Raw genomic sequence first — 9,620 nt, forward strand, 5'->3', positions numbered from 1 at the left:
TCAAAACAAAGACTTTGCACTGTACACAAGCAGCTCTTGTTTGGATGGTTTTGGTATTTTGAAATGTGGAGTAAAATCCAAGACAGATATTACTTCCCTTCCTGTAGCTGAATAAGGATAAGGCTGAAAGTGTGAAGAATTTTTAAGCTTAAAGTAATGGAAGCTTTGATCCCCTTAACACAGATGCTGTGACTCTGTGCTGTATCATAGATGGTTTAAAGTAAAAAGTAGGAAAAAAACACCACTTAGAAACCTTTCAAACTGCCAACCTTGGATGAAAGGGGATTCTTTAGATGCTGTCAGCAATGAAAATTGATGGAAAATATTTTTAATGTTTTTGAACCTTCCAGAGAGAGAGAAAAAGTTACGTGCATATTTAGTTTCATATTTTTCTACTTATCCTATTTACCTGAATTAATAGGGTATTTTTTCTATATTTATCTGCTCAGAAGAAAGCTTAAATTTGTCTTGAAGCTTGGATAGATGGGCAAAGCAAAGTATTTCTTGAAATCATCACAAAATTATGATGCTCAGTACTGTGAAATATCTTACCGCTTACACTGCTTGTTCTAGGTGCAGGTTTGCTGAAGCAATGGGCTGTTGTCTGTCTGTGTTGGAGCTAGAGGGTCAGCTGGCTGAGCCTGAGATGACACTTGGGCACAGGGACAAGCTTTGGGCTTCTGATGTGGGGTATCAGCTGGGGAGCGGGGGAGGCAATGTGTCCTGCTCAGTTGCCTTAATGCAGCTTTCCCCCAGCAGAACTTGAAGGTTCACCATACCTTGAAATCAAGTTGCTTCATTTGTCCTTTCTTGTCTGTGAAATGGGAACAACTTTTCATTTTCTAAATTGGTTTGAGATCTGTGGATGAAAAGGCTTTGTAGCTACTGCTATTGGCTTTGCTTTCAGTGAGTATTTTAGACATGACTGAGTCAAAACCACCCAATTTCTTATTCTTGTGTTCACAAATAGCTGAGAACTCAGTTTTTAGATTGAGATACGGAGTTTTACATCTAACTAATAATCTGAACTGAGATTATCTACTGTCTCAAGTAGGAGGCAAGAAGAATAATGAATAGCCTCAGACAAGACACAACAAAGTTTCCAGCAACATCCTGAAGCGCCCTGAGAGAGTTAATCACATCCCTGCAGCACTGCTTGCTATCAAACCACCGGTTGTCGTGCATTCACGGAGGCACTACGCCCACCTCAGGAGCAGCAAGCAAGGGGAGAGCATCAGCATGCACGCTGCTTTCCTGGTGACTATATAACCGGTGCTGTACCCGGAGCTGTGCAGCTTGCTTTGTAATGCAGATTGCTCTAGCTGGAGGTTGAAAGTACAGCGAAAGTGCTGCAATTGCAAGCTTATTTAATAATGCAAGCAGAGGGCAAATCCCAGGAGCTGTTAAAAATATCAGCACAGAAGCTGTTCTGTTGTCCGTTTTCCTTTGGGACTGTTGTCAGCTCTGGATTTTCTTTTTTTCCCCTGGAGCCGTAGATCAGATTTCAGGCAGACAACAGCTCCCTTTTGAGGACAGCAGTAACCTGCTGAAGGAAGGTGGGCACCCCGAGAAACCAGCTGCAGCTCAGGCTGCCCGCGGTACCCAGGTGCTGCAGAGCCATGCTGGCTGCTGTGCTTCTAACCAGGCAGGGGTGAGGAAAGGTCAAAAAGAATCTCGCTGTTCCCAGTGTCTGTCAGTAAGTAATCATGCAGATAAAAATCTCACCACTCCCTCAGCCCAACAAAAATTTCTTTCTCCATCTATATATCCATATAACATTACAATACGAGCCTCAGGGCATCTCTTGTCCTTATCTAAACAAAAGTCTTCTCTGAAAACCTTAGTCATGCAAGTTATGGCATGAAATCACCCTTTCAGCAGAAAAATGGTAATTTTGCATCTGGAGTCAAAGGAGGACTGGCTTGGTGTACAAAGCTATTATTTTTCTCACATCCAATCACCCTTAGTAATTTGGGAGCAACTCACGTATCAGTCTACAAGGGTTTTCATTCAGTGCAGGTATAAAACCCCCTGAAGCTGCACTTGGATTTTTCTTTGGGTCCTGCTGGCACATCTTATGGAGGGTTAGCCCCCTTCTCCTTGGAAGGCTCAAGAAAAATGACAGACCCAAGAAATTAAATGGGAATGACCTGCAGATAATTATAAGCCTATAACACTGGGTGGTTGCTTAGTGATTAAACTGAGGGTAGCGTGGAGAAAAGCAGGAGGTTTGAATAGGGGAGCATGCTGTTGGTGCAGTTTTTGTGAAAGCATTTCCAGGTGTCATGGTGGAAAACTCATTAAAAATGTGGGTTGCATGTGATTATCAGTTGTCACCTTGTTTCTAGGTATGGTGCTGAGCAACAGGTGCATCTCCTGCCTTGTCTGGTACCTGTTCTGCTCCTTGACCCCAGTCATGTCTAGGCCAGCATAGAGCATTCTTTCAGACCAGGAAGTTGCTGCTTTTTTCTCCTCTGAAAGAAAGGCTATGGCTGAAACTAGCTGATACATTTGTATTTGGCAAGGGGAACACGGGTAATTATAACGAGGAGAAACTGGGTGTCATCTCCTGTTTTGGTTATTACCTGCTTGTTGTTCTTGGGAGGACCCAGGTTGCCTTACTGACACCTTGAGCCCTCCCCTGGTCTGGAAAGGGCAGCGGACTGGGGGAAGCCCTGTGTCCTTCTGCTGGCATCAGTCATGGGGTGGCTGAGCATCCCCGGCACCCCAGGGCCTCTTTTGGTACCATCAGTGTCAATGGCCTGGGTTTTGAGGTAGGGGAAGGGGTCTCTGTTTGGGAAGGTTTTGCACGGCTCTGGGTGGGCTGCTGTCGCTGCAGCTAGGTGAGCAGGTCCAGCTCTCTCCTGGAAGCAAGTCTGTGGGGGAGAATCTCACAAATTCCCCAAATGGGAAAAGCCTGAGTGTTCTCAGTTTGCGTAGAGTTAACTTGTGCAGTTGACATTGAAAGCAATACTAAAACAGTCCTTAAAAATAATTACGTGTAATGATCCCTTTCTCTGTTTTCCTGCCTTAAAAATAATTTATTTGCCCTTGTTCATTCAGGCATGGCGCAGATCTGAGCCGAGGCTTCCCTTGAATAAGGCAGCGCTCAGCTGGCTGCACTGCTCACCCCAGGCGGCGTGAGCAGCAGTTCCAAGGGTCGCATTCCCCTTCCCAACCCATTGCTGCAAGCAGGCTCTGAGTACTGTGCCTCTCGGCTCCGTGGGGTGGTGGGACAGGCTGGCTGGGCTTGCTGTGGGGAGACAGGATGGAAACCTGGCTGGGGAGGGGAAGGAAAGCAATGTGTGACCTGGGGGGTAAGTGTGCGGCGTGCAAGGGCTTGGCTACTTTTTTCCTTGTCCTAACTTCTGCAGTGAGCATCGCTCTGTGCAGGAGATCCTATAGCACAGGCTCCCTCCCTGCTCCAGACAGATGGTAACTGGTAAGCCTTGATTTCTTTCCTTAATTACGGTATCTCAGTGCAAAACTTCCAGATCATCTTTAAAATGCTGCTGATTATTAAGAACTGCACTCTGTTTCTTGACGTTGCTGTTACCTTGCTTTTTGCTGTCCTAGGTGAAAAGCAAGATTTAATTTCCCTCCGTTCTTTAAATTTTAAGCAATATTATGTTATCTGTGCGTTAGCTTAAATGCTTATATTCCCTATTGCTGGAGATCTGCTTTCCCCTTTCTTCTGCCCCCTCAGCCCTATTTAGACAATCCCCAAATGCACGGCTTTTGAAAGTGCTGTTAATACCTCTCACTTCACTGTTTATGATGCTGGGCACTGGTGCATTCAGATTATCACAGCACGGGTAAAATAATACCCACTTCTTCGCTTACATCCTATTACTGCACCTCGGAGAGCCCTCTCACTTAGATTACTCGGGGGAAATTCAATGACATACAGCCTTTTGATTTGAAATATAAACTGTTGTGCAGAGATTTAAAAGATACCCTAATTTATTTGGAAATGGCCAGGAGTGTGCTGGAACTCTTTTGATTGCCATGCTTTATTAGACCGTGATTTTTCCATCTAGCTTCTATTCCCAAAACCTACGGAATGATCGTGATTTACTTTGGACATCTGTTAAATTCTGGGCTGTCTGGGGAACAGAGCAAGGGAGCTGCATTCCTGATGGGAGTATTGGAGGAGAGTAGTGGAACCGGCTGTGTTCTCCCATCAATGGGGAGATACGAGAGTTGCCCATGTTTGTGATTCCTCTAGCTTGCATCTTTTTTGCATGTAAATGTGTGCATATCCAGACACGCTATGATAAACTGCTGTTATTAAGTATATTAAGACCACCTCAAGCCTTTCCCTGAGAAGCAAAGCTGATCAGGGCTATTGCTTTGCTTTTTCCACCCAGACCAAATCAGGAGCGTGGATGGGAGCAGTGACAGGGTGCTGGGACCTGTTTGGTTCCCCACCCACTGCTGCTGAGATATTTCTGTTTTCAGCTGTCACTACCAGTATATTCTCAGTTCTCCTCCCCTCCGCCCCCAGCTGCAGCCAGCACTGAGGCTGCCTGATTCTCTCCTAGCAGTTGAAGCAAACCCTGCTGCATTTCTGCTTCCTCCTGCAGGACAGATTTACTCACTGTGGTTACCCTGTGGTTGCCACATGTTAGTTACATTAAAGGCACTGCGCCCTAATCTAATGAAACAGAAATCCATCAGATGTATAAAAACATTCTGTTATTCTCCTGTATTCACGAACACTTCCTGTTCTCCCCCTCACTAATTCCGTGAATAAGGCCAGCCTGTTGGCAGGGAGCTTTCAAAGTGGGTCAGGTTAAAATATATCCACCCTGTTTGGATTTCAGCAGTTGCAATAACCAGGAGCACAAGGGTGACATTCCTGTTTGAAGAACGATAGGTATTTGTGAAGTAAGAGTCGGTGTCGTGGGTTCCAAATTGTTCGATGGCATTGGAGAAGGCACACCATGAGGCAATAAAAGCTTTACCTGAGTAAAGGTATTGAAGTGCTTACAAAAAGGTGCTCCAAGGGTGCTGATGCCTCATGCCATTAAACAGAGATGGAGATCTGCTGCTTGTCTCTTTGCACCTGAAGAACAGACTATAACCTGAACAGGGGTTTTGGAAAAAACTATTCAAGACAATTTCCAAGGGCATTAAAACATGAATCCTCACAAAGTGGCTAAGGAGCAGCAAATGTTAGGACACCTTTCAGGCACAAAGCAAGCAGACTTGTGTATCAACAGGAGACTTGAAATAGGCTGTTCTGCTTTGGGGGTTGTAAGTTATTCTCAAAATAGGAAGTTTAAGAGCACACAGGGCAGGAAGAGAATTCCTTTTTGGCTTGTAACGCTGCAAGTGGAAGGATCGTGAGTGCAGGAGCCTTCACATCGCTGCAGGAGCTGGGAGTGCTGACTCCCTTCCATTGCTCTAACTCCCCATAGCTAATTCACTCTCTTGAGTCGTATCGTTTTATATCTGGACTTCAGCATAACGTTTAGTCAGAGAGGACAGCAACAGAACTACTTCATGAGTCATCTCCTTAATCCTGCTCCAGACAGAGGGCTCTTCCTTTCTGTTAGTCATTCTGTTAGCTCTGCTACGTTGCTGTTAGATGTGTTTAGTTGCTTTTTTTCCCCAGTCCAAATTAGGTTATTTTTTTCTGTGATTTTGATTCTTGTGATAGAGGCATTATCAATCATTGTGAGTTTGTTCTGCCTCTGCAGGTTAGCCCTAGTTTGTGCCCTACTCAAGCACATTGCTTCTAGTCCTAGAGGGAAAACTGTCCGGGAGGTTTCCCATGAAGAATCTGATCTAATCCATTTGAGCTGGTAAAAGACTTGTGTGAACTTTGAAATGTGCTGGACTGTGCCTTACAAATAATGCATGGTCTGTTCCTTTTATACCAGGACAATAACATTTTAAAGTCAGAACGTTATCTGGAGGTCTGTAGGACTGCGACCCAAGAGAAGCTGCTAGAGCTGTGTGAAATTGCTATAATGAAATCCCATACCCTGTCAGATACCCCAGGCTTTGCTGCCAGCCTGAAACCTGAGTTAGGGTTATGGAGGTCTATGAAACTTTCAGGAGAACCACGGCCAGTTTTTTGTTTCAGCTGAGCTTTGCAGCAGTGCCACAGGTTCATTTAAATGCTGAATATGTGGAAATGAGCTCCTTTCCTTCCATGTGAATGTTAATTTAGTACACTTTGTTTAGCTACGATAGCAACAGTTTTTGGAAGTGTTTTGTGTGCATTAGTCATCAATATCTGAGTGATGTTTCTATTGTGCTCATCTGCCAGTGGTCCTAAAAAGCAGCAGCAATTCATCTATTCCAGCTGGGACAAGAAAGACTGACAAACTGCAGCACTGCATTAAAAAGTGACTAAAAATGGCATCAGATGGCACGCTTATTGTAGTTTCGTGACTGCAGCAGTTAGGGACTGATCTTGTAGCATGCAGCAGCGTTTGGGATTACCACCGTGGGCTGCCCCCTTCCATCCCCCAGGATGACTCAGTCGGAAGCCTGCTCTCCTGAAGCCTGCCTGGAGGACCAGCCTCCAGCAGTTGTGCTGCCCGGCATAGCGCTGGTCTCACGGACAGCCTGGGGCCAGGATGGCGATCCTCTGTGTAGCTGTCAAGTTGGTGTGTGCTGCACGGAGTGCTTGCAGGCTCAGATGAGGAGTAAGGAGTACATCAGGAGGAAGGTGAACTTGTGATTGATGTCCTCAGCTAGAACCTGGTGAGTCTGGGTTTGGCTTCTGCTGTGACCTCTTTGCCTGACCCTGTGCTCCAGGCTGTACCAGAGCTCTGGTTCCCATCTGCAGGATGGAAATGTTTCTCTGTTTGCCTGCCCATTGTTTCTATACCAAAATGTGTGAAGAGAGGTCTTCCATCAAGGAAATATATGAGAAAGATAACTTCAGCTGAATAAAACTAGTTCTTGTACTTTCTGCATCCAATAGTCTCTTCCAGAGACTGAAGCAGAGCTGCTAGATGCAAATTCCTTCTCTGGATTGTTTTGGTTAAAGTCCATTTTTATAAATCCTGCTTTTTCAACCCGTATTTATACAGAGTGCCCTGTCCACCAGGGCTTTGGATATTACTGCATTTTTACCATGTGTCTTCAAGGCTCTTACCCTGGGGAGAGGCAGTTTTCTTGCCCACTGCAGTCTGGCCTGCCCAGGACTGCTGTGCTGATGCCTGTACCCCTGATACTGCCAAGCTCCTGCTCTCAGCTAAGCTGGTACCTGTAATTTGTCAGAGGGAAACAAGGAATTAAGTTCTTCAGAGAAATGATGCCCTGCATCTCTCCCAGGTAGGTTTGCCCTATCTGTCTGCTCCATCTTGAGCTCCTCCAGCTTATGAGGAGGGGGACTGAGACTGGGAGGTTTTAAGGTCAGCACCATCTATTCAGAGGAAGAATAGAAGGTCTGACCTTTTTCAAATGGTAAGCTTTGTCAGTGTTCCCATTGGGATTTTTCCCCAGGTGACTGCTTAAATGTCACTTGTGGTAAACTAGGGGACTGGAACTGTTATGAACTTCCTTTTTTTTTCCTTCATAAGGCAACTCTGAGAGCTCCTAATGGGGTTAGATGTTTTCCTAAAGTTGGAAACATACCAGAGATGGGAATATAAAAGCATTTTTCTTATGTCTATTTTGTAAAAATCATAGTTCTTGATGTTGTCTGTCTTTAGCAATGCAAAAAAAAAATCCTGTATAGCTACAATTAACACTCCAGCAATAACTCAGTGGCATACATTCCTTGTGTTTATTGATTAGCGAACAAGCCCCCTGGGGTTTACATTGCTTCCAACGCATTCGGTTCCAGCTGAATACCTGCAGTGTGCATTGATCTAAGCGTGTGATTTCTCCTAAATATCAGCCGTCCTGTCCTATTGCGTTGCAGCTGTATGTGTTTTTGTAGCTGTGCAAAACCAAGTGGCTGAAAATGAAAAATCACCATGTGAAAAATGAAAGGGCACATGTTCTTGCCTATGCTGCTATCCGTGAGCCCTGTCTGTCACACTGAGGTTACACCTGCATAATTCACTTCTCTTCAACAGACCGACTCCCGATTTATATTTGCATGTGTGAGAAGAAACTCGAGTCCCTGAGGGGCTATGGCAGCTCAGTGCTTCAAAGAATCGGGTCCCCACTGCAGAAAAGGACCAGATACCAAAGTTCAAAGTCAATGGATGCTTATTTCTTTACAGCTTTTGTTTTCTTTGTGAACATGAACTACAGATCATTGCACAGGCATTTCCAGTATAGGTGTGGCTGCAGTAATTACTGCTTATTCTTTTGAAAGAACCTGCACTTACAAAACAGAGCAGGATATGAAAGCAGATGAACATGCTGCCTAAAAGGACTTAGTGACCAGCTGAAGTTTGAAGGTTAGGAGCAGCAGGATGAGCTCCTTGGCAAGCAGAGAGCTTCAGCACATGCTGTGTGTGGTGGGTTATAGGAAGGTGGAGGTGCCTGCTCCAAGCACCTGGCAGCGGCTCGGTGTGCTGCACGAGCTTTGTGTCCCTGCTGCAGGGACAGTGCAAGCGGTGGGGATGGAGGCAAAGGGGAAGGATAAAAAGGAGGATGAAGGCTACAGGAAGAGTGGTGCTAGAGCTGGAGGTGTAACGAGCTGGCTTTGTTTCAGCTGGTCAGCCTCCAAACTGCTTTAAAGTTGGTGTTGAAGTATTAATTAGTGTGTAGCACGGAGGTTGGAGATGCAGGTTTCCAAACCAGTGCCAGGGTGCAGGCTAATTCTGTCGTGCTATTTGTAGCCGTACGATAGGAAAGCACGGGACTGTGTGTGGAAGAGTGAGAAGAGGCTGATAGGCAAATTAGGGAGCACTAATGCAGCAGTGATGGGGAATGCTGTCCTGCAGCTGTGCTGTGTTGGCTGTAACCAAGCATGAAGATTCCCAGTGAAAGGTGCTGCCTCTGCTTTCACCTGCCGGTGCCTCACCCCAAGCTTGCTAGATGGGGTTGTGTTGTGAGGGCTCTGGCTGTGCTGCTCCTGGATGCCAAGTGTGCAGGTCCTGTAAATTTCAGTGCTCTGGTGCTCTACTTGCTGGTGCCCTGCAGGGATGAGTATTGACCTCTCAGTTCTCTCCCAACTCAACTTTTCCACAACTTCAGAAACAGCATCTCTCTCTCTACTGAAGGCATGGTCTCGCCATGACTGCTTTTGCAAAGACCTGAAAAAGTGTACTTTCCTAAAGTACAATCTTTCTTCACCTTGTGCCAATGCTTAATGAATCGATTGCAGCAGCAATGTCAAAGAAGGCTGTGGCAGGACTGCTGAAGATCTGAGGTTGCATTACCGTTGGTAAAAGACAGGGCCAAGACTTTGGTAGCAAGAAGCCTGGACGCAGAAAAGGAGGAGGGTTTAACCCTGAGCTCGGTCAGCCCTGCTCACCCAGAGCACTCCCAGCTGCTGCTTTGGATTGCAGAATAAGAAGCTGTCTCCGAGGTTCATTAGGCCTTCGCCTATTAAGGGCTTTAGAAACTAGGGTCAGGACCTTGAAACAGATCTGCAGCCTGTGAGGGAGCAGAGCATGTGCACTATCTGTGCAGCGAGGGGAGAGGTTTTGGTTCAGCTCCAAGTGGATCAGTGCCTGCAGCATGAAGCCACCTGGAAT

This window comes from Oxyura jamaicensis, chromosome 15, assembly GCF_011077185.1.
Source record: "Oxyura jamaicensis isolate SHBP4307 breed ruddy duck chromosome 15, BPBGC_Ojam_1.0, whole genome shotgun sequence".
In the NCBI taxonomy this organism is placed as follows: domain Eukaryota; kingdom Metazoa; phylum Chordata; class Aves; order Anseriformes; family Anatidae; genus Oxyura; species Oxyura jamaicensis.